Source organism: Anas acuta, chromosome Z (assembly GCF_963932015.1).
Source record: "Anas acuta chromosome Z, bAnaAcu1.1, whole genome shotgun sequence".
NCBI lineage: Eukaryota > Metazoa > Chordata > Aves > Anseriformes > Anatidae > Anas > Anas acuta.
In genome coordinates, this window is record NC_089017.1 from 14,890,011 (window position 1) to 14,916,349 (window position 26,339).

Sequence of the window (26,339 nt, forward strand, 5' to 3'; positions counted from 1 at the left end):
GTCTTTTAGCAAACCAGTCTCAGTGAGGTCTCTTAATTGTTTATAGTAGTTTTTCATATCTTAAAATTATAGTTGTATTCTTGTTCTTTTAAATTATTATTATTTTTTAATTTAATTTAATTTAATTTAATTTAATTTTATTTTATTTTATTTATTTATTTTTATGGGCACTGTCTGAGTCTTTGAACAGGGGCAAATACGGAAAAAGTAAAAGAAATACATTAATTTTCTTACAACATACAAACCCTACTGACAAACTGATTGGTTTGGTATGAGATCATCCACTGATGAGAGAAAAGAATCTATTCCTTAGATGTAGAGATGCAGTGTAGCATTAAGAGTTTTAAATAGTGAAATTATTATCTCTTGGGGTTGAAAAATTATTATCTATCACTATTACATTTTTTGGAAGGCTATTTCTCATGGTTCCTTGGTTTGCCATATTTTAACTTCATTTTGCACAGATACGTGAAATCCTTAAGGATCTTGATTGTTATGAAGGGGATTGATTCTTAAGGCCAAGACCTTCTGTAGATTCCATTTGCTTGTACATGTTTACATGAAATTCAAATATTCATAAACCTTACACTTATAAACATATAACTTATACATATGTTATTATACAAACACCATTATTCACTTCTCACTTACTCACATGAGTAAGGAGGAAGTGAATGTGAGTTCATCAACTGATGTGAGTTCATCAGTTCGTCAGAGGAAAACTTTGATTTTTTTTTACAAAACCACTTTTCCTATGTTTTAATGATGCCAAGAACTTGAGAAAATATGGCAAATTCAACTATAAGAAAATCATATGAAAAACATTTGTCTATCAAGCCTTAAGTTGCACTGGCATCTTTTTACTGAGATCTTATGAAACAAGCCAAATTAATATGTTTTCTAGTATCATGCTATGGCTTCTTTTTCATTGCTGTTCTAAAAGCAGACTGGATTCACTTCAGTTCACTCCTGCTGAAATACTCCACTCTTTTTTCCCAATATTTCATATTTCTTTGGAAAATAACAGTGAAAAAAGTAAGTCTAAGGTCCATCTAATCCAGCCTTTGTCCCTCACAGGGTCCATTATATCTCTTGAGAGGTGTCTTCCCAGCTTGGTCTTAAAGATCATTCTTGCTTTCTGCCAGAGATCCTAATCACTGTAGGCACTTTGCATTGTATCTATGCTCAGGTGTTTGACATTCCTGCTGCCAAGGGTCTCATTTGAAAGTCACTGAGAGGTATAGGTGCAGCTCTTTCCCTTCACTAATAAGCAGGTTGTAGATGGGAACAAGATCAGTTTCCATCATATTGGACATATGCAGTGGTAAGATTAAAGTGGAAAAGTTTCTCAAATATTGCAGACAGAATCATTCTGAATCACAAGAAATGTTTTGCATCTTTTAGTATGTGTGTGTGTGTGTGTGTTTATTTATCTGTCAATGTAATAGCTGTTATCTCTTTGGAACAGAGCAAAATTGAAAGTAATTTTCCTGGTATATTCAGAAATATTTTACTAACTCTTTCCTGAATTTTATGTCTTTAGCAAACATACGCATGACTTTTTCCCCCTCATTTTGTTATATAATTTGATTTTTTTCTTCCATTCTTCCTGCTCATATGTTTTTTGTTTGTTTGTTTTTTAGTATTATTTTAAAAGAGTTGATAAGAATGCTAGTGATAGGTCTTCATTTCCCTTTAGTAAATTTTTGTATCTGTCTGTCTGTCTGTTAAACATCTTTCTCAGTAAAGAGTTTTCCTGCAAGCTTCCCATGATGTACTACGGACTATAAACACTGTCACTTAGAATTCATTTAACTTCCACTGAAGGGGTAACAGATTCTGTACTAAATCTTACTGTCTGAACTCAGGGAAGTTCAAGGCAGACAAAGTCAAACTTATGAAACCCAAACACAAGTGGGGATTGTGATCAATAACTTTATTAAGTTTGCAGCATCTTGCTTTTATATAAAATTTCAGTTCGTGCATACATAAAAATGCTACAGATTAGTCTAGTGACCAAAATGTAATGTCTATTTTAGCAGTGTGTGATACATATGTGCATTTTCTAGTGCATGCTTAAGGAAAATTTGGCTATTGTCTCATCAGGTTCTTGTGTTGTTCTGTCACAGTGTTCTTTGCATTGAGTATTAATAGTGAGTGAGGATATATAACTGGCAGGTCTGTAAAGGTAGGAGATCTGAGTAATAGTACGACCTAGTTTAATCATCAGCCTCAATATAATCTTGAATTCTCCCTTTCATTCAAAGATAGTCTTTCACTAAACTGCGTTGTTTTTAAAAACTCTCATTGTTGATAATAGAAGCTCATCAGGCTAAGAAAGAAGGATGACTGTTAAGTTAAAAAGCCAAATCAGATCAAGTTGAAATTTGAAGTTACACAGACTGAGCCTGTTCTATAGAATCATGGAACATGGCCCAAGAGTTTTAAAGCTTTTTAGCCAATGAAGACCTTGACAGAAGGTTTTGCAGAAGGCAGTTGGGTGAACATGTGTGTACACAAGGCACTGGAGCTTTAAATGAAAAATCTGATGAAAAACAAGGACATTCTTCATTATCAATATGATTATTTATTATCCATATTAATTACTCATTACCAAGGCAATGCTAACTACAATATTCAGTTGTGATGTTTCATAAAACAGAAAAATTGCTACTCCTTTGTAAAATACCTGTACATGCCCATCTCTGTGTGTGTAGAGATAGCAAGACATACCTCTGTGGGCGTCTTCTTGATCACACAAAGGCACAGTGTATCCGTAACATAATTAATAATCATTTTTTTAAAAGGATCATTGAGAACATGTTCCATTTTGCTTTTCTCACTGACTAGCCACAACCTTACTGTGGTGGGCTTGTAGCAAAGCAGTAGAGTGTGAGAAAGGAAACAGAGGAGAAGATTATGAGGTCCTTTATGAGAGCGTGGCTATTTTTTGCCCTACGGTGTAATTAGTGAATAGTCTTATTCTGTTAGTATTATTTTGATAATGATTAACCTGCACTGTTTTTGTTCTGTGGAATATTGTTATCTTAAATCTCTGTTGTGCTGCCACTTCCTGCCAATGCTAGGGAAACGCAAAGAAAACACTTAAAGAAGCTGTAAAATTTGGGTGGGTATGGACTCCCACCAGACCTAAGGTAAAAGCCTCTGATTTGATTTCAAAGCTAAGTCCAGTTCTGGTCATGGTTCTTTAAGTTCAAATTCTATTCACATTCCTAAATTCTGAAATCAGATGTATTATTTTTAAACCAATAGACACATTTCAGCTTAAAATTGGTATAAATGTTCATGTTTAAAATCAGTAGCTGGTATGCTTTATATTCCATTAATTTCACATTTTCCCTTTGAGGAAAAATGAACCCCTTTCCTTTTCTTCCTCTTAAAGAATTTATTTTAATAATAAGAAAAAGAAAGGTTATTTTCTGCAGAATAATTAAAGATCCACTGGGGAGAGGGAAGCATTGTTGAGCCCACTGGCTAGGATATTCACGAAGAAAATTAAAAAAAAAAAAAAAAAGTAGAGTTTGAACCCCTGGTCCAATTAATATTCATATATTTTATGACAAAAGAAACATTCCCACAGGAGACAGATTTATTTTAGACTATTCATTAGTTTTGCAGAGCTTCTATTTCCCTGCAGATATCTAGAGTGTTTGAACCCTAAGTCTCTTTCCCCTCATACAAGTAAATTCTCTTTGGCTTAAATAGTGTAGGTTACTGCAGTAGATAGATCCTTCTGAGCTTTTCAATAAGGCCCTGTCTCAGTTGGCTTTGCAATTGGGGACCAGCAGAGTTGCATTGGCCGTGCCAGTGAGGGGCCCTCAGAGGTGCTCCTCTGCCCAATGCTCCCCTGGTTTTTGCAAGATACTCCTCATTGCTCAGTAATGCTGGGAAGTGCCCTGGAGAAGGTCTCAGGACTGGTCTTCAGTGTGCTTTGGCACCAGGATGGAGAAGTCTGAAGAAGCTTTGGTGTAATTGTCTCCACTCAGTTTGAGGGATGTTCTCAGTTACCAGCCTGGCCTCTGCCCATATCCTTCAGCCAAACACAATACACAGGAATAAAAACAGAAATATCTGTTCTGCCTCTTTATTCCTCCTCCTCGAGTCTTACAGAAATATATTAGGTGGCAAAGGGGTAATTTGAATATAATTTAAATAAACTCATTTTTTTTCCCCTGTCTTTGTGCCTGCACTCACCTGTAAAGAACCACAAAGGAGAATCTCTGAACTGTGCTATAAGCTCCTCTTCAGAGTCCCTTCATTCATCTGCTTACCAAAATGCCAACACACCTGTCAAAGATGAGTTGTGAGCTTCAGAGTCTTTATTTACTCTTTTAAATGCAATTATGCAATTCTACATAATTTTTAAAGAATACTCTGGGGCTTATTTTATTAAGTTCAGGGGAATTTTACTTACATGTATATTGTAAATAGAAGGATTTTTTCCCCTGTCTGTGACTGATGAAAATCAAGGATCTGAAATTCAAATGGATGCTTTTTCTGCCTTAGTAGCAAAGATCAGTGTTTCTCAGTGAGTGCTTGACTAGTCAAACAACTCTCCTTAATGTAATGTGATATATGAAATAGAAGATGATAATCCACTCTCCTGGTAAAGTTTTGTTTTTTCTGGAAAAAAAAAAGAAAATTTTAGTCATAAAGCAGACAGATGAAATATACGTAAGAAATGTGTTGGCAGAGCTGAGGTGAAGGTATGTTTACTTAACCACTTTCAGTGAATCAGACTTTTAGATTCCAGAGAATGCATGTACGTACAGATTAGAATAACAAATAAACACACTTAAAACAGGCATATAAACCTTGCAAGTTCTTCTCTGTCTGAGATATTAAGGACTTAGATGACCCAGGAACACAGCTTGAAACACTTTTTAAGATCACACTTCAACATCTGTTTAGAACTTTACAATTCTGTAAAGCTCTCCAGGCAACTCAAAAAGTTCCTATTGTCCACAAAATGATTAGATGTATGTGGGCTTAACCTCTGCTGCACCATCTGGGATGGCTAAATCTGATGTTGCTAAACCAGTTTTATACCAGATAAAAATCTGATCACTGAAAAAAAGAAAAAAGCCACAAAACAAAACCACACACACACAAAAAAAAAAGCACCCCCCACATTTGCAGGTTTATAGTCTCAAAGACATTCTGTATAGAACAAGTCACAGTCTGTAACTTGATAATGACAAAATATCTAGCAATTCAGCCACCCTGAAGCATCTTTATTTGTGCTTTTTTTTTTTTTTTTTTTAAGAAGTGCTGTGATTAATGATATCTGAACCTTAATCACCATTAATTGAGAACATTGTGTGCTAAACTAATTTATACTATAAAAGTAATGTTTCTGCAGCAAGCGAACATTTTCTTAACAATGTCAATTAACTTTAGACTTTGAGTAGCAATAAAGCACTTTGTGATTTAAAAAAAATCATGTTGGAGGTGCAATACTGGTGTACAGTCTGTGCTGCTAACAAGTCAGTGCTTGCCAGTCGTCACCATGTGGCAGGATCTTAGATAACTCAGATATTTCCTGTTTGGTTGAGGATGCCACTGTGTGAAACTGCCCATGAATGTTGGCTCATATTGCCAATCATTCTAACCCTGCTTTTTTTTTTTTTTTATTTTTTTTTTTTTGAGATGCCAGCTATGGGTTGGGTGCTGCTGAAGCTTCCCTGGTTCTATTTCTGGCTTTTCCATTGACTCAGGAACAAGGAAGTTGGGTAATTTTTTCTGCCCTTCATTATCTCTATCTTCTAAATAGACTTAGTAATTAAAACCAGTAACAATTACCAAAAATACCAGTTGTCTGGAAATACTGATTGTGCGTATAAAAACTTTTCCCAGGTGTAGGCCAAGTGTGTTTGTCAAAAACCTAACCAGAAAAATAAGCCACTTTTGCTAAAACTTTTAGGAGGAAAAACAAACAAACAAACAAACAAACAAAAAACAAAACCATAAATAAATAAATTTATTCTCCAAAACAGAATTTCAGCTCAGAGAAGTATGTCTTGCAGTTAGCGTATTCCTTTATACTTTCATATTCTGTTACATATATAAATTGCAAATGCTCCAAAAGAAGAGAAACAGAGAGCAAAAGTCCCATGTAGCAAGATCACTGACCACAGGCTTGAGACCATTACTTTGTAGGGAGTGGGGTGAGGGTGGGGGTATGGGAGTGTAAATAAATCTGAAAGCCTTTGATTGCATCAAAACCAAAAAGGGTTTGGATCAAAAAAGTGGAGAGAAAAGGCAGACTTTTTCATCGTTAATACCTTTGATATTATTGGAGCTACCTGAAAATTTGCTTAAGAGTAACATCTGATGATGTACTGAATGTGGATCTTTGTACTATTCTCAGAAATGACGTGAGAGGTGATATGGATGGAGACAGCTGGATGGGCTGCCAAGCTCTGAGGAACGTGTTGGAGACGCATTTCCTCCCAAGTCGTGGAAGCTTGCTTTAAGGGCATTCATGTTCCTCCCTGTGCCACTATTGTTGCAGGGTGGGTGCTGACACAGAAACTTTTTCCATCCAGGCATGAATGGGCATACCTCATGCTGAAAATAGAGCTGATTGGGAATTTTCATCTTAATCCTTAGCAGAAGGCAAGTTGCCTTGCTTATAAAATTGAAGGTTTCTCTATTAACATTCCCCTTAAATATTTTGTTTTCAGGGAAAAACAAAACACTATTCAATTTTGCATTGGTTTGACTTCTGAAGGAATATTCTGAGTGGACTGAAGGTATTTGCTGCTATTCACATTTAAAAATGGTTTCTGTTGTTTTCTATTGCTATATATAGTTTAAAGCTCTCTCATCCATAAAACAAACTGATCCGAACTGTAATGCCCTGAATGAGGAAAACTATAGTAAAATTGGATGTTCTGGTATGGACAAATGATGCATGATGATGTTGAATTAACTTGAACAGTTCAGTAAGCTAAAAACCAGGAAAGACAGATTATGTAATAGGCCTAAAAATGGAGTGATACTCCAATCCTTTGAAAAAAAGCATTTTGCAGAATTTCTATTTTGCTGAAGTTGTTAAGGATTTTTAAACATTTGTCCTGGTACAAAGCCCTGTGTTGATTATTGTTTTTAAGAAAGAATCATACAGATTAACAGTGTCACCACAGTTAATAAATTTGCTATGTTATTGTGCTGATGTGAGAGCTATTCCCTTGGGTACATCACAGCCGAAAATTCAAGTGTCTTTAATTATGTTTAATGACCCAGGATGCACTCTGGCTGCTCTCAGCAGTGCCGATCCTTGAGCACAGAGAGGAGGCAGTAGGTTACATCAGCCTGTTTTGGGAGGAATGGTCTTTTGAGCAACACTAGTGGTAGAACTGTTTCCATGACATTTTGGCACAATAAGCAGGATACATGAGAGTTGGTTCTGAAGCTGGCATTGGCCGGCATGTCTGGGTAACAAGTTAATCCTTCTCATGCTCCATGCATGGCAGAATGCCATCCACTTTCTGCTTTAGGGCTGCTGCAGCCCATCTGCCCTCTGCATCACTGGAGTATGGCTGCTGTCTGCCGATCTTGTTGTGACCAGCTTCTGCCTCACCACGGTGGTGGTATGTTCATTACTTGGCCTTCAATGTCTCCTGTGTTTTCTGTCACGCTGCATGACACAGAGTTGCTGACAGCCCATGGTGAGCATATTGCACGGCAAGTATTTAAACAAGCGCTTATTTACATGCCATGAGCACGGCATCCCCACTAAGCCTGGTGGAGGAGGGGCAGAGCTCTTCTATGTCATTTTAAATAATTGCAACAATTCAGCACTTCAAAACTGTTCAACAAATGTTCTTGCTGTTCTGTGGAAATCTCTATGTCCATTTTTTCATCCACACATCTGAGTGGGAAGAAAATGATTTTATTCTGATTCAGAATAATTTATCCATCACTATGCCTAACTCACACTTGGATAATAAAACAGTTTCAGGGTGGAATGCAAGTAGGGAGTTGTTACAAATGAAGCCATTCATTCAAAAACAAAAAGAGGAATATGAGATTATTTTGCTAGAATCTTGTGGCACATAAAACCAGAGAGAGATAATAAATAGTTCTATGTGCCTTATGTGACTTTTTTGATATCATTGTTACTTAGCTCTTCTGCACAAAACCCATGAAAGAAGTAAATCAAGATCAAATAGAAGAGAATTCATTTCTATCTAACAAATGTGTTATCAGTTACAAACAGTTTACATAGTTATGAGAATGTACAATACAATAACAAAAAAAGAATTAGCTTGCCTTTATAATCAGAAAATAAATTTTACTGGGAACAATGGATTTGTGTTAGAGAAAACACTCAAAGAGAAGTTGACAGCAGCACTCTAAGGTAGGCAGAGACAATGACAGCTAATTGCAGATGTGGGAGGCAAGTGACAGGCTAGGAAGATAATTGTGTCTGCTCCACAGATGTAAAAGACTTATGCTGGATTTGTGCCTACCAGGGTTATCCCTGCATGCAAAGGTTCAGAATGACATTTCCAAAGACGTGCTGGTATCAACAACATTGTAGCAAAAGCATTTTGGTGTTCTGCATGATGAGTCTGATACAAAGAGATTTTGCATATTAAATTCTACCTGCTCCAAGTCTGAATGCAAATCTTCTAGAGGTTCAATTTCTGTTGTTATTAATATGTGGTGTGTGTTTTTTCCACTTCACCATGCCTGAAATAATTACATAAGAGAGACCTCTGCCACAGCCCAAAGCAGTGCTTTTACAATGAGGTGTTAGAAGTTACATGCTGCATGTGCTGGGCAGTGGGATGGTAGGAGTGATGTTCAGTGGCTCCAGGAGCCACGCTGGAAGTGGTGTGCAGAGAACAGCCCTACCACTGACCCATCCATATTGTCCATCAGGAGGCAGTATATTGTCAGATATATGCTTTATATGCTTCTGACAATACTTGTCAGAAATATGCTTTAGTTTCACTTTGGAGTGCAGTTAGTGTGGCCTAGGTGAGTGGAGAGTGAGGTGGATTGGCAATTGGCTGGATGGCAGAACTCAGAGGGTTGTGCTTAGTGGTACAGTCTAGTTGGATGCTTTTAGCTAGCGGTGTCCCCCAGGGGTCAGTACTGCATCCAGTCTTGTTCAACATATTCATCAAAGATCTGGATGATGGAACAGAGTGCACCCTCAGCAAGTTTGCTGACAACACAAAGCTGGGATGAGTGGTTGATACCCCAGAGGGCTGTGCTGCCATTCAGAGGGACCTCAACAGGCTGGAGGGCTGGGCTGAGAGGAACCTCATGAAGTTCAACAAGGGCAAGTGCAGGGTCCTGCACCTAGGGAGGAATAATCCCAAGCACCAGTACAGGCTGGGGGCTGACCTGCTGGAGAACAGCTCTGCAGAGAGGGACCTGGGAGACCTGGTGGACAGCAGGATGACTATGGGTCAGCACTGTGCCTTTGTGGCCAGGAAGGCTAACAGGTTCCTGGGCTGCATTCAGAAGAATGTTGCCAGTAGGTCAAGGGAGGTGATCCTCCCCCTCTACTCAGCCCTGGTGACGCCACACATGGAGTATTGTGTCCAGTTCTGGGCTCCCCAGTACAAGAAGGACATGGAGCTACTGGAGAAAATCCAGAGGAAGGCTACGAAGATGATGAGAGGACTGGAGCACCAGTTGTATAGGGAGAGAGCTGTACATGTTTATCCTGGAAAAGAGAAGGCTGAGGGGAGACCTCATTAATGTGTATAAATATCTGAAGGGAGGGTGTCAAGAGGTTGGAGCCGATCTCTTTTCAGTTGTGTCCAGCAACAGGACAAGAGGAACTGGTTACGAACTGAAGCACAGGAGGTTCTGTCTCAACATGAGGGGGCACTTCTGCACTGTGAGGGTGACACAGCACTGGGACAAGTTGCCAAGAGAGGTTGTGGAGTCTCTTTCTCTGGAGATACTCAAAACCTACCTGGATGCAATCCTGCACAACGTGCTCTAGGTGATCCTGCACATCAGGGCGATTGGACTAGATGATCTTCAGAGGTCCCTTCAGAGGTCCCTTCCGACATGGTCCATTCTGTGATTCTGGTTGTGGAAGATTGGGTGCCAGAAACAAAATAAAAAGACAGGAGCTAACCTATTCATCTTATTCGTGTTCTCTAACAGGTCATGGCCTCCTGTGACCTGGTGTCTGCTGCACATATGTAGAAAGCTCTTGTATTTTGGGTTCCTGCATTAGCCTTACAGCTTTTTACTCTTGGATGTAATTTGAGTGAAGACTTTTCTTTCCTGTGGTGACTCTCAGAAATAGCAAGTCTCAGTCATAATTTAAAAGGCTGCCTACAGCTCTATGAGCAATTCCTTCCTCTGCTCCTGTTGACAGTATGTTTCAAGGGTTCATGGGTATTTGAAATGGACTTGGAGAGGATGATTTCCCCAGTTGCCAACCCTTCTGCAAGTCTGATTCACCTCCGCCTTACAACAGACTTACTTGTCTTTCTTACTTTTGTATCTTTTGGTCAGTTTCAGTGGCTGGTGTGAGCAGAGAACTGTTTGGTTGGGAGCAGCAGACTTGTCTTCTTTTTGCTGGTTTTTTTTTCAGTCTGGCATTATTTTACCAGACTGGATATCAAGCAGTGTCTGTGTGGGATTAGTATGGAAGCGTTGGTAGCCTTAATAGTGGAGCACACTAGGGAACTAACATTTTCATTGTGAGGAGGTACTCATATCATAATTACTATCCCAAATGATTTTTGTGTATAACAACTTTAAACTGACTCTGTTTTGGAAACCAGGAGAGCACTATGGAATGCTCTTTCTTTGGAATAGGTTTTTGCAATGCAGCAGACCAAGACACTTTGTGTGAGCAGGGGCAGGGAAATGAGGATGACAGGATCTCAACTGGGTTTCAAAGTGAAGTCCTTCAGAACATTGCTCCAGACTACTTTCCCACTTAAACCAGATTAACACATGTAAGGCGTGAGGTGGTGTAGGATGTGCATTCATTGCAAGGATGGGTAAGCATTTGTTATAAAGGTGGATGTGTGTGTGCACTGTAGGATCCCTGAAGAAACAAATAAACAAAAATACAAACAAAAACACTTGCAGATGGATTGAGACTGCTATTTTTTAAAATATATATATATTTTATTTATTTTTAATTTGCTCCCCAGCTTTTACTAATTTGGGGAATATAAGACACAGAAGTTAGAAAACTAACTATTTCCTAAAATTCCACATAAAACTGTCAGTTTGTATCTAAAACAAACAAACAAACAAACACAAAACAAACAAACAAACAAAAAAAAACCCACACCAGTGTTTTCCTTGGTTTATTCTTTCAACAAGGGCAGACTCTGGGTTCTCTGAATTGGAGCTGTCAACTTCAGTCTCTGGTACCACATAAAAATAAAGGCAACCTGCAGGCAATTCATTGATGTGAACAAGGCAGCAGGTCTGTTATGGCTTTTAAACAAGTTCATTGGAGAAATAAGCCAATATATTACTGCTGCTCTTTTTCACAGTGCTGCTGTTCCATCTGTATTTGTTGCAGGCACTGCTTAGGCCAGGTTACTTATGAGAAATAGGCTCTAATTTTTCCCAATACACTGGAGCTGAACATTGCTACAGGAGCTCTCCCTCAGTCTGATATTAGTGTTGGATAATGTCATCTTTATCTGTTTATACATGTTTAAAACAATGGCATTCAGTGAGGCCATAAGAGGGCCTAGAAAACACATCTTTCACTTTTGTTCTCTTTAAAAATGTAATGGCACAAGAGGTAGGAAAAGGGCATCTGAATGTTGGCAGCTCCATCACACTTAAAAAGCTACTTATGCTTTTCCAGAAGTATATTAATTTCCTACACTTTATGTAGATCATGTGAACTCTGCATGACCCTTCAGCATTCTACAGATGCTGAAAATATGCTGTGGAAAACACTAACTTTCTCCAGCTCATTAGTAGAGGCAGATAGATGCCCATTCAGTGTTCAGTGTGACATTTCACTAATGAAGCAGAAAGTGTTTTATATTTTAAACTGTATATATTTTTTCATGGTGTATTTTAAAAAGTATCCTTTATTTTTTGACACAGTACGGCAACTGAAACTGACAATAATGGTTACCAGCTCTCAAAATATCATTGGTGCAATTCTTAGGAATCTTAAAGTTGTGATTGCAAAGATATTTTCAAGAACACAGAGCTCATGAATATAGATGTGAAGTACAGCTGTTTCTGTTTTAGATATTCATTAGGTTTTTACTCAGATCCTCAGTACTGACTTGCTTGAAAAAAGGTGCCTGTCTCTCTGTGTTATAGCCCTAGGTTAGCTTAGCTCTTGAGAGATACATAACAAAAACCACAACAACTAGACAAGGGTACATTAATGACTTTAAAGAATAAGCTATTGTCAGCAAATGGTTAGTAATTACAACTGTTAGACCAGCTATACACATCAGGCAATATTAGTTTCAGAAATATTGACTTGAGGAAATACATATCCTACTTACTAATAGAGTAATTCATCTGAGAAACCTAGGAGGTGAGAGTATAAGAGAAGCTTAAAACCGCTATGAAAAGATATGCCCCTCTAATTTGCTGAATATTTTTACTAATAGTGAAATGGAAGCTACTGCTATTTCGGAAACGTGCCTGTCCACTGGTAAGATTTTGTTAGTATGGCTTATCAATTATTAACCAAAACTGCAGAATTCTGAAACATCACTTCAGTAAAATGATAGGAACTTCTGGGCCGGTGTTCACAAGGAAGGGGAAGAAAGGGAAGGTTTTTGAAATTAAAAAAAAAAGTTTAAAAACAAGGAGGCATCATGCTAGGGAAAACATATATTTTACTAACACCTAGGGTGAGCCTGCATGCTTATTTTTCAGCTGAAGTACAAAATTATTGAAGGCAGAATATGCTTGTCTCAGATTCGGACTTTATCCATGCTAGGCCTTCCATTTCCAAGAGGAAGTAGATAAATTTAGGTAGCCATTTAAATTTGATTTATTTATATATTTTTTAATTTCTTTATAAGGTACTTTTTACATGTGTAAGGACTCCTTCAGTGTAACTTTGTATTAGCAAGCTGTGATTTCTGTAATGTTACCCTTAACTCTTTTTTTTTTTTTTTTTTTTTTCAAGTCCAAGTTAGTATAGTGGTGGTAAAGATGGTGGTGAGATATTTGAGAACATATTATTAATACCTGGCAAAGTAGACTTGAAACAAGTTTGTAGCTCCAACACACATTTCCTGTTAGTCTGTATAAGGTTGTTAATCTTTCTCTAGAACATAGCCATTTTTAAACACAGTTTTACAAAATGGAAAGGATGCATTAATTGCACTTTGGCACATTTATTTCTGCCAGTGCTCAATTATTCTGCCTCAATCCTAAATATTCTGTTTTTCCGTTAGATCGCCCTCAGGTTGTACTCTGCCTTTTAGTTTTTTGCCTTTCTAACTCTGAAGACAGATACTAAAGGCTCAGAAACTCACACTGAACTTAAGTGTTGAGGGCAACTTACTTTGAGGAAAAAACCTCAGTGGATTAACATGTAGTACAGAAAGTCTGGATATGTATTTTTTTTTATTTTTTTATTTTTGCACAGTAACGTAATGACGTATGGATGAAGAAGAGCTAGCAAGTGTAGTGACATTTGTATTTAAATGGTGATGTGTCTGGTAATACAGAAAATGATTAAATGTAAACTAACCTGTTTGGAAGAAAAACATGTCCAGAACACTTTCATATAAGTGTGGTTTTACTGTGCAATCTGAAATGATGTACTGGAGTGAACTCTCATGTCAGTGTAGTTTTGTGTTAGGGAATCCTTAGCTCTGCAGCCAGAGGGAGAAGAAGGACTGTGATTTCTTATCCCAATGTAGAATAGAACTGCATAAAAATGTAGTAAGGGACTCTGAGAGACCCTTTGGCTTGTTCTTGTACAGAAGTATCATCAGAGTCTGGGGAAGGTCTTGTGTTTGCCACACTGGTTTTAAAACAACTTTTTGTTGAAGTGCTCAGAAGTGGCAGCAATTTTGAAATGCATGGATCTTAGCCATAAACCAGAAATGGGCTTCTCCAGTAGGCTCCTAGGATTAAACAGAGGCAAAAATCCTGTAACCAACTTTTATTGATCATAGAGCCCAAACCATCAGTCATATTCAAAATCTAATATTTGGGGACACAAAACTTTTCCATGAAGGAGAATTGATTTGCATGGGAAGTTACCAATAGCTATCTGTGAAAGGAGTGATATCTCTGGATTGAATGGTGGTTATCTTTAGTGATGAGCTATTCTAGGTTTTTGGAGGGAGACATTTTTAAAACAGATCCTAGACAGGATTTTGTCAAAAGTTAATGAGTTAGTCATCTGCATTTCATAAAGTAAATTATTTATTTTTAAAAATATTTATATTGAACTGTAAACTATTATAATCATTAGTAAGTGTTCATACAACCACAGAATATAAATTCAGACTCTGGTGTTTTACTGTATTATTATCTTTGAAGTTCTCTGAATTTCTTTAATAATCATATGAAGCATTAAAGTTCTGTTTTGCAGAAAAAAATTTCATTTTAATTTTTTGCTTGTGTTAGTTTCTAAAATGGGAATGAATTATTTACATAGAGGTGGGACCCAAACAGAGTATTGATATTTGCATCTGAATTTATTACACACTAGCATCATGGCATCTTGACTTTTGGTGAGAAAATAAAAATAAAAAACAAAAAAAAAATCTTACACAGAAGTGTTAAATCTCTCATGCTTTCAACCATACTGACAAGCGAAAAGGTGCTAATAAAGAAGAGCATTGAGCAGAGTTTGTAGATGAGTATAACAAGTTGTATTTATGCATCATTTCTAAATGTAGTTCTAGAGACTGAGTAGGTAGCAAAAGAACCATATGTTAAAAGAAAAGAAAAAAATAAAAGGAGCTGTGAGATCCTGCATGGCATAATAAGTGTGGGAGCGTATATTTATTAGAAAAAAAGGTGTGAGTAAATATTCAAGGAGAAGAGTGGATTGGAACAGTTTTAAAGGTTACAACAACACGCCCTATGCTATTAGTCATGGTTTCTCTCTGCAGCTGTTTGCCTTTCATGCAAAGTGTCATTTGTCTCACTGGGCTTCCTGACTGTATTGGACCTGAACACAAGACAGAGTCACTCACTGATAGGTCATTCCCAACACAGGTAAACCTGCTGGAAAAGAGAGATGGTTTTTTGGCAGTATTTCTTCTCAGTAAGTAATTTGACTGATTCACTCCTAAGTGGTATCATTTTTATACTTGTTGCTGGAGAGAAGAGGAGGATTGGCACGACAGCGTGCTATGAATGCAGAGTGATGAATGCAACTTCAGACTGTGTCATAATGTACATAAGAGAGAGAATAAAACTACTTTCTTACATAAATTGTGGAAGCAAAATCCTTGGCTTTTATTGAGGCACGTAGATGTTGGGCAGCATTTCTGACCTGTGTGAAATGACTTTGCTTTCCTACTCTCATCCCTTGGGAATGCCTGGTAACTTCTTTGGCAATCTTGGCAAGAAAAGAAAACATGAATGATACTTGCACTTGACAATAGTGAGGGTTATTGTGAGGTACTGTGAAGTATTACTTAGTTAACTGTGAAAGTCTGCACCGCAGTTACCTCTGCTCTTCTGCTTTTGAACATAAGTGCAGATGTATGATTTTTGTTCCTTTTCACTCCCTGTTTATCACCAACATTCAAATTCTAGAAGGGCACGTTTTGATGCCTATCTTAAAACTATAAATCAGTTAAACAGGAAACTGTGCAGTCCCCAGGAATTTAGTACTTATTCACTGACAAAACTTCAGAACCTAAATCTAGTTAGTTAGAGAAGTAATTCAATTAATTCAGAAGTAATTCAAGTAATTCAGGAGGTGCATACCAATTTATGAAGAATTATATTTCTAACAGCAACCCATTGTGGAGATGGAGAAGCTCATTGCATGCCTTCAGCACAGGGCACAGCACAGGGCAGTCCTTAACCAGCCTTCCTGAATCCTAAATGAACAAATCACCATCATATTTTCAAAGTAGGTTTCCCAGAATAGGCAGCCTGTTTGTTTACTCAAAGTGCAGATAGAAAGTCTTGAAACGTAGTAATGACAAGGCAAAAGTAGTAGAGAGTTCTTAATGTATTCCTGACCTCATTAAAATAAAATGAAAGGATTCCTTTGGGTACCTGGATCATATATAGGTTAGACATTCATTCACATTCCCTCATGTCTCCCTCCACAGGGTAAGAATATGAAATGACACATAGACCTGCCTTCTGCAACTGCTAAAATCTGAGCTCATGAAAGAGACAATCTCTTGTGGCTCTTTCCATGTGAGGGGTCTTCACTGAGCTGCTGACAGTCTGGCAATTCATGATAGATCAAGTGTAAGGAATCAAGCACCAAGGAACATGTGTGACTCTCCATAGTTATGCTCTTTCTACCATCTGTAAAATGAGTTTTTAATTAAACAGTTGAAGAAAAAAGACTGAAAATGCAATAAAACATGAAGCTGGTGTCTGTAAGTCCACAGAATAATAATTTATGTTCTAGTTATAGATAAAGCCTTGTTAAGGTTTAGTTTTTCTTTGAAAGTCTTTTCAGAAAACTTCTGAAAATGTTCCCAATACTGTTTTCTTCCTGTTGCTCCTTCATGATTCTCTTGAAAAAAAATAAATCTTTCCCTTCCCTTCCCTTCCCTTCCCTTCCCTTCCCTTCCCTTCCCTTCCCTTCCCTTCCCTTCCCTTCCCTTCCCTTCCCTTCCCTTCCCTTCCCTTCCCTTCCCTTCCCTTCCCTTCCCTTCCCTTCCCTTCCCTTCCCTTCCCTTCCCTTCCCTTCCCTTCCCTTCCCTTCCCTTCCCTTCCCTTCCCTTCCCTTCCCTTCCCTTCCCTTCCCTTCCCTTCCCTTCCCTTCCCTTCCCTTCCCTTCCCTTCCCTTCCCTTCCCTTCCCTTCCCTTCCCTTCCCTTCCCTTCCCTTCCCTTCCCTTCCCTTCCCTTCCCTTCCCTTCCCTTCCCTTCCCTTCCCTTCCCTTCCCTTCCTTTCCCATAGCAGCTCATTTTGGTCCAAGTTGGTAGCTCTGTGCAAAAGTCAACACTATAGACACATATTACTGATTTACCATTGCCATATGTATGGCATGTACACCTATTTTACTACTGTGTTCTTCATCACTGAATAGGACAGAAGGAAAATTACATCCTGACAAGTTTCATGAATACTGCTGTTACTGTACAGATCCTTATATTCTATTGTGACTCTGTGTAAATGTGTGACAGAACATAAAAAGAATATCCCTAAAATAGATTGAATAATATGTAGTTGTAGCTAGGGCACCTATTCTTTACATCTTAATGAAAATGGTTTAAAGTAAAAAATATCAAGGTAAAATATTTATGATGGAGGCAGTTGCTTCGTAAGAGCTTCTCTGGATAACTGGTGATGCTAAAAGTGGGATTCATCTGACCCATTTTAGAAGTTTACTTAGATGGGATGAATTGTGTCCTACAACTGCTTCTTTCTCCACACTGAGCATAAAAGAAATCTAATGTGACAATTTTAGGTGTAAGTGACTGTAATTGCTCAGATGAATCTCACTGTCATGTGTGAATGCCTAAGATTTTATTTAGCACTGAATGGGAGAGAATAAGCACTTAGATGTGTGTGTGTATGTGTATATACATACACATATATTAATAGATTAAAGTAGGGGAGAAATAACTAGTTGAGGAGTGATGTGGGCTGTAGGGAGAAAATCAGTAGCTTTTCTTATAAAGGAAAGAAAGCTAAATCACACAGACCAGACTGTGAACAGCTACCACTAATGAGCAGTCACATTAGCTATTATTAATGACAATAGAGGAATGTTTCTCTGATCTACTCCTCACAATCTGGCCCTGAGTTTTAAAGCAAATGTTGAAGAAAAAAAAAAATCAAACAAAAAATGGCTCTAGGATGGGTGAAAGTAGTAGGAAAAAAAAAAAAAAGAGCAAAACATATGAAGAAATAGAGACAGAATGCTGAATTTCACTCTTAAGTCTCTTAAGAGGTCATGAGGCTCAGCTGAGATGGTAAACCACAGTAGACATAAAACAAATTGTAGTGCAAATTGGGAATAAAATATATATGTTTCTTTGCAAAAATAAAGGAATAGCGTTTTTCAATGTGAAATGTCTATTCCAATAAAACATTTGTAAAGAGCTTTCTGCATTATAGGATATACTTTCTGATTGAAATACAGAGGAAAAGGATATTTTGTGGAACAATCAGAATTGTAAGATTGGCACTTACTTGGAATATTGAAGTTCCATAGTCATCTTCATTCATTTAAATTAAACTTGTTCCACCTTCATGTGTGCCTTGACATGATGATTTGAATATTTTGGCACAGGATACTCTAAAGCAGTCGCATGATTTGACTGAAGTAAAAGTGTCCTGATGTTTATGAGTAATCCTTGGAGAAAAAGGCTCCTTCAAAAGAAGTTTCAGGGTAGAAGCCTAATATAAATCTTTGAATTTCCTTCCTGAAGGACTTTTTTTCACCCCTGACTGTAAAGGGAGGCTAGCAGAGCAAGTAAGCTGCCCAAGAATGGGTCTTCATCTCCACTAGGAACAGCTCCATGTCAGGATGAAAAGCATCCCTTGGCTGGGTCTGCAACATCACTGATTATTGTCTCAATGCAGAGCTGTTCCACAAGGAGAGGCCAAAGTGGTTGCCCATGGGCCGATGGCTCAATCTCTGCCTTTGTGATGGCAGGCTTGAAGAAGGACTCTAACTAAAGTATTTAGGCTCTAAACTTCCTACTGAAATGGACAGAATTAAAATCTTTTAAATGAGAATGCATGTTGTACTAGATATGGGCCCAGTTCTTTTGGAGAGTAGATTCATCTAAATAAATCAGCAACACTTGTAGTTTTAAGTTGTTTAAGAAAATTTGAAGAAGTCACCAAATGATTAATATTTTTTATTATTATTTTTTTTTTTTGCAAAAACTAACAAACAAAAAAATGAACAAACAAACAAACAACCCCCCCCCCCAAAACAGTAATAGACAGTTTAAGACACTCACTTCTTCACTTTTAAATATTTCATTCCTGATTTCTGTTCAGAAATGAACTGGATCAGAAATCAAAAGCAAAGTTTGTCACCCCAGAAAATGGTGACTTGTTTTAATTTCTATTTGATGCAGCTGGTATCATCACTGTTTGCTTACACGTTCTTCAGCACATTCTTGACTCTTGCAGTGTAATGGTTTGATAGCATAGGTTTGATAGTTTCACATTTTTTGGGCTGGCAGCATTTATTTGGATCCATACTGTCAACCAAATAAGATTAAAAATCATAAAATAATATTCCCTCAAAAATATATACAGAAAAGGGTAGGGGAGAAAGAGGAATACATTTTTAACATGGATAACTTCAGCAACTTCATTTATTACACATCCCTGTATCAGGCAGAATGCCATACTGCAGAAGCAGAAACTTTCACTGGGACAGAAAAAAGCTGATCTGGGAAAATACAGCTTTCATGATGCCAGTATATTATGAAATTACAACTTCATTTTTATTTTTCAGACTTAAATTTGGAATTTCAGATGCGGGTTGTCTGAACTTATTGTAAATGCTGTACTTTCCTCCTCAGTCTGTAGTGAGTACACTAAGACTCTTCTGGACTTACAGGGATGTGACAGTGACATGTCCATGGAGAAGATGAGCTCCATGACCCTTCTGTTCTTGTGTTTCTCAGGCATGCCATTACAGTTTCTTGTTCTTTGTGGAGTGCCAATTTGACTGTACTCTCTCAAGAGATTCTCTGGCGGACCTTGTGATCAGACGTCATCTGTTGAGACTTGCTGTTCCTCTTTACTATAAGATGCTACTAAAACAACAGAAAAAAAGCAGGGTGAGAGAAGCTAAAGAACAAAAGAAGGCCAATATAGACAAATCTTGCCTGGAGGAGGATCCTGACACCCTTTTCTTAGGTTCACTCTGTGCCACCAACTCTGCAGTTGATTACATTGCCTGTCAGTTGTCCAGGTCAGGTCTCCTCCCTCGGAGCATTGCATTTACCTTGGATGGAGCCAACAAGGGGACATTTTGTTTACAGCCACCAGACTGTTATCAAGAAACCGGTGTTACTTTTCAATGAGGATAGCTTCTCTTCACAGTTGTTTCCCTTTATCATCCCACAGCTCTTAATGACTTGCTACCATGCAATACACTAAAGCCAGTTGTGCGTAATATTCATAGAAATCACATTAAGATCCTTGGCATTCGCCTTTTGCCACCATTAATTACTCTGTTGAATCTATTCACTATGTACAGTATGTTTTGATAATTCACCATAAGTTTGTCCTATGAACAGTTTAATCTAATGTCTGTTGTGAACCACAGGGTATGAATCCTGTAAGGTGCACAGCTGTATCCATACTCTGAAGTCCCTGTATCTTTCTGGGTTAATTTGATCATTTTATGGTAGTTACTGGGAAAAATAAAATAAAATAAAAATCAATAGGAAAAGGCCTAGTTAAACTAAGAAGTCCCAACCAAAAGGGACAATCCTCCAAATCCTAAATCACTTTTAGATTATAAAAGTATTGTAAACAAAGTGTGGGTTTTAGTATATAAAATGGTTTGGTCAATGGCACTAAATAAAATCCCACACTGGCAGATTATAAATAGAATTAATGTATTGCTGTGGAACATGATCAGTACAAAAACTGCCAGTCATACTTTTACATAGCAAATTAAAAGACCAATTGTTCTGGAAAATTTGAAACAATGTGTAAATATGGGTCAACTCAGTGATGCTTTTGGATAAGTTTTTGTTTTGTTTTTCATACAATAACACATTTCAGCCTTTTTCTTTATAAAAATGGGTTCTTTCATTTTAAGTGTGTCATATTCATCTGGATTTATTTTCCTATCATCATCACAACACTCCCAACCCTCTTGGTCTGAAGTGTTTTTATCCATGATTTCCCACTCCCTTTACCCTCTTAACCAGTCTGAGCCATGAAATACATGTAAATATATTAAAAATAATATCAATAAATAATAATAAAAATATTTTCTAAATTTAATTGGTATCCAATGTTTCTCAGCAAGGGAATCCATACATAGTATCACCAACTGTATAAAGATTTTGGAAACTGAATGCATTATATCAGTATCATGGCTGACTTGGAAACCTGAATGTAGACCCCAGTATTCCTAGATATTCACTCTTAGGCTTCTGGTCTGTAAAACATCCATATTTTAACAACTTCTCCTATACATATACAACTGATTTTCCAAATAGACACAAAAGTAGCTGGATAAATATATAAGGTCAGAATTCTGCCCTTGCTATCACTATATATATATATATGTAGAATTATAGAGTCACAGAAACATTAAGGTTGGAAAAGACCTCCAAGGTCATCTGGTCCAACCATCCCCCTACCACCAATATTACCCACTAAACCATGTCCCTAAGCACCACATCCAGCCTTTCCTTAATCACCCCCAGGACTGGTGACTCCACCAACCCCCTGGGCAACCTGTTCCAATGCCTAATCATTCTTTCTGAGAAGAAATTTCTCCTAATATATCTATTTATTTATTTATTTTTCTGCAGGATGAACACTTGTCAGAACTGAAATGCAATTGGCAATTTTTGAATCACGTTAATCTACCACATTGGGGTGGAAAACACAAACACCTGGTTAAGACACCTAACTTCTATTTGCTGTAAGTGTTGTAAATTTGTTCTAGTTGCATTTGTTTCAACAAGAGTAGATCAAAGCAAGTTATTTCATGTAATGTCACCTTTTTCTGTCAAGCATTTTGGGTGCAAATGAAACTAGACATGATAGTGTCATATATCTATCACACAGCTTCTGCAGCATCAATTAATCTTCCCCTATGGAGATCTAAAAATAACAGCATGAAAGATTCATTGAGTATGACAAAATATAACTCATATGAAAGTCTTCTCTAGAGCAGCAGAGTTAACTGGTTTCTGTGAGGGTTATTTTACCAAGATTTCATCTTTTCTGCATTTATTTCTCACAGTTCTCACTGAAAACTTAATAACATTATTCATGAAAATTGCTTCATTTCAAGTTACTGGCTTTTGTGTTTAACTCAGTGCCTACAAGCACACACACAACAGTAAATACATCTTCAGGATTTAATTGCTTAAAAAAAAAAAAAAAAAAAGAGGTTTTAGAGATAGGATTTGACTGTTATTAAGAAGGAAAAACCATGAAAAGGCTTTAATTGCGCTATGTATGTATGTATGTGTGTGTACATATTTATTTATTTATTTATTTATGAGTTATTTCCCAGACTAAACCTAAGTATTGTGTTTTGGATCAGATGTTAAGGACTAGAGAGCCAGTTTTGTCCTAAATCACAGTTTTGATTTTATGATGGCTGAAATTCATTCATGTTGTGAAGTTTGTTTTAAACAACTGGAATTTTGCTCCTTTTTACCTAATGATCTTTCCTTTGTTTTGTCTGTACACATGTAACCAGGCAAAGAGCTGTAGTTTTTGTCAGAAACAAATTCTGAGCAGAGTAGAAATAAGTGAGTAGCAGGAGCTAGTAGGAAGCAGGCTGGATGAAAAATCAAAGCAGCCCTGATGAGAAGGACCTGAGGGTATTAGTTGGTGAGAAGCTTGATATGAGCCAGCAACATGCACTTACAGCCCAGAAAGCCAGCTGTATCCTGGGCTGCATCAAAAGCAGCGTGGCCAGCAGGTAGTGAGAGAGGATTCTTACCCTCTGTGAGAGGGCTCCTGTGAGACCCCACATGGAGTCTAGTGGTCAGCTCTGAGTCCTTCAGCACAAGAAAGACAATGAAGTATTAGAATGAGTCCAGAGGAGGGCCACAAAGATGATCAAAGGGATAGAGCACCTCTCCTACAACGACTTGCTGAGAGACCTGGGCTTGTCCAGTCTGGAGAAGGGAAGGCTCCGGGGAGACCTTATAGAGGTTTTCCAGTACCTAAAGGTGGCCTAGAGAAAAGCTGTGGAGGGACTCTTTGTCAGGGAGTGTAGTGGTAGGACAAGAAGCAATGGCTTTTAATTAAAAAAGGGTAAATTTAGATTATACTTTAGGAAGAATCACAGAATTTTCTAGGTTGGAAGAGACCTAGAAGATCACCAAGTCCAACCTCTGACCTAACACTAACCAGTCCTCCACTAAACCATATTACTAAACTCTACATCTAAACATCTTTTAAAGACCTCCAGGGATGGTGACTCACCACTTCCCTGGGCAGCCCATTCCAATGTCTAACAACCCTTTCAGTAAAAATAAGTTCTTTATTTAGAGGGTGTTGAAGCACTGGCACAGGTTGCCCGTAGAAGCTGTGGATGCCCCAAGTGCTCAAGGACAGGCTGGATGGGATTTTGAGCAACCTGGTCTGGTGGGAGGTGTCTGCAGAAGGATTGGAACTAGATGATATTTAAGTCCTCTCAACTCATACCATTTTTTGATTCTATAACTACAGACCATGAACTTTCATAAATGAATGCATGGATTAAGGATTTTGGTTTTTATTATCAATAATAACAAGTTTTCTTCTACTCCTCCTTTAGGATGTTGATTTTGTTTTTCTTAAGCATATGGAAAAGCTAGGAACTGCAGACCTTGTCTTCACAGTTCCACGTAACTCATACTTTTTTTTTTTTAATCAAAACCAGTTAATGTACATGCCACGGGACCTAAAGCAGCTCATTTCTCAAAGCATGATGGGTAACAAGTGAATGAGAAAGAAGGGCAGTAGGGTAGTTTACCTGTAAATGAGCACAAGTAGAAGAGATACTCTCTGAAGGGCCAGAAACAATCACAGAAAAGGTAATGTAGCTTGAACTGAGCCTCCAGCATTTGAACGTGTTCTCAAAGATAAAGATGAGTTCCAACAAAAACTCTGAATTAGAAGTTCACCTTGAAGTGTAAATTTTGTAATCTGATAGTATTTCACCTATACTAAATAAAACATAACAAATGTAATTAAACTTCAAACTTTTTGAAGCTGATAATGAAGTAGAAACACTAAAAATCATGGTTCTCTTGGGAATCAGAATTTTCAATTAATGGTTCTTCAAGGTGATTTATTTGTTTATTTATTTATGAATGCACAGAGACATGGCTCTTTGGAAGTCAGGCTTTGAATATTACTTCTTATGAATGCAGAATGACACAACAACCATTTACAAGGGTTGTTGAAACTGATTTTAATATTTGAAAAGAAAAGAAAATGATAGGTGTCTTATTGATTGATAAAATGGAGGATTACCAGTAACAGAATTTATTAGATTTGTTTGGCAGTGTCAGTGAGGTGTGATCTTTGTTGGAATTGGGCAACAACTTCACACCAATGTCTGAGATTTCACAGTACAATCATGAGCGACCTTTTCCATCATCATCACATAGTGACTTAAAAATTTGTCACCATTCTGTCCTTTATTATGCAGAGGAAAGCTGTCTTTCTAGACTAATTTTTAGATTTTATAAAATTAAATACGTTATTGGAAATTTGATTAAATGAACACCATCAATAACTGTGGCAGTCCATGGACTACCAGGGCAAATTACACTGTTTTTGATAAGTAACTGAAACCCCATTTCACCTTAACTATATTTATGTGGCATAAAAATAAGTTCATTGCAGAAGAGCGTAGGTAGAAGCTAATTTTTACAAGAAAGGAGAAGCTAGCAGTACCCTTATCAGACTGAGTTAGTGGTGCACAAATAATGTTACCTATATGTGCCTAAGATACCACCACACTTTGGAGAGGTTGTGTGCTTGCTAAGAATTACAGATAGGCCTTTCTTTTTGATCTCCATTTCCATAATTTTGAAAAGGACTTAAAAAATTGCCTGTCCCACCATAGAAACACCAACAACAATGGCCCTGGCTGGTATATATCACAGGGTGAGAAGGAGCTCTGCAAGCTAACAGCTCAGGAAGAGCCCTGCAAAATAGAGGTTGGAGATAAGTTTAGATTTAGTTACCCTCCAACACTCTCACTCCTTGTAACACATATAACTTTTACTATAGATATGTTTAAACCTGTGTTTTGTACAATGTTGTGACAGGGTGAATGAGGGTGAAACCAGTAAGCTATGTTTGTGAGCTGAGTTGAAAGAAGCAGGTATAGCCCAGGACATGTACAGGTATTTTAGACAGACTGCTAGCCTTAATGAATACAATTAAGCTATACAATTTTCACAGACAGTGTCTGGATGGACAGGACAGGGGAAGGTGCTACTAGTTCATGCTGTAAGTTTTGGGGAAGGATTTTCCAATGTCCAAAAGTAGCTCTCCCCAGAGAAAATTCAGTATTGCAGTGATATAGTTTACCTCAAGGCTCAAGGAATGCTTTTACAATGGAGATGAAAGCATGAAAAGATAATGAAGGGACAAAAGTAAAAATTATCAGAGAGAAGAAGAATGAAGAGAGGAAAAGTGTCAGTGAAAAAAAGATGAGGAAACTTCCACAGGGAGGTACTCCAGCTTAAAATCTTGTCCTGTTTAACTCACTAAAGAAACAAAAGAAACCAAACTTCCACTCACCACAGTAGAGGGAAATTTAGGATCAACTTGAAGAAGCATCCTTGCCTCAACATTAAAAAACGGAGTTAAAGTATTGTTTGTTATTCTGCTGTTGATATGGAGGTAAAAATACTAAGTGTCTATTTTGTCCTCCTTCTGTATTCTGTTTGAGGACATGTCCTCTATTCATACACAACAACTTGCCTTTGATCCCTGCAATGACAAATCAAGATAAAATGAGAGACAGATTTGTCAGTTAATAAAAGAGATGTTACTTTTAATCCAATTAAATGCAACTTGATTCAATAATCCATAACCAGAAAAGGTTCTTTGGGAACTTATGATATTTAAAGCACATACTCCTCATCACCAAATTAACAGCTGGCTTAGAGATTTTTGTCATTAATCCAAGATTTTATATTGAATAAGTTCTGTAAATAGTCATGAGCAATTTACAGCAAGTAACTGATACTGAAAAACTGAATATGCTTGGAAATAACTACTTTTTTGCTATTCACTGAATGGACCAGGCTTAAAATAAATAAATAAATAAATAAATAAATAAATAAATAAATAAATAAATAAGTGAATCTAGAATCATTAGTTTCCTGTAAATGGTCTCCACTTAAAGCTTAATTTTGCAAAAATTTCTGCCATATATTGCAGAATATTCAGAATATATGATTAATATATGCAGAATATATAAATTCAGTATATTTATAAAAAGCAAATATGTCTGAATACATTTTTTTAGTTGGGATGAAT

The 26,339-nt window shown here is 37.3% G+C and overlaps 2 long non-coding RNA genes across 2 annotated transcripts; both read left to right on the plus strand.

The window, feature by feature from the left end:
- The first annotated feature begins 1,261 nt into the window (after positions 1-1,261).
- Positions 1,262-20,900, plus strand: LOC137848170 (uncharacterized). Its single transcript, XR_011091202.1, has 2 exons — positions 1,262-1,324; positions 19,705-20,900. It is a non-coding gene; the product is annotated as an uncharacterized lncRNA (long non-coding RNA).
- Positions 5,670-6,537, plus strand: LOC137847762 (uncharacterized). The gene is made up of 2 exons (XR_011091063.1): positions 5,670-5,753; positions 6,392-6,537. It is a non-coding gene; the product is annotated as an uncharacterized lncRNA (long non-coding RNA).
- Positions 20,901-26,339: the final 5,439 nt, after the last annotated feature.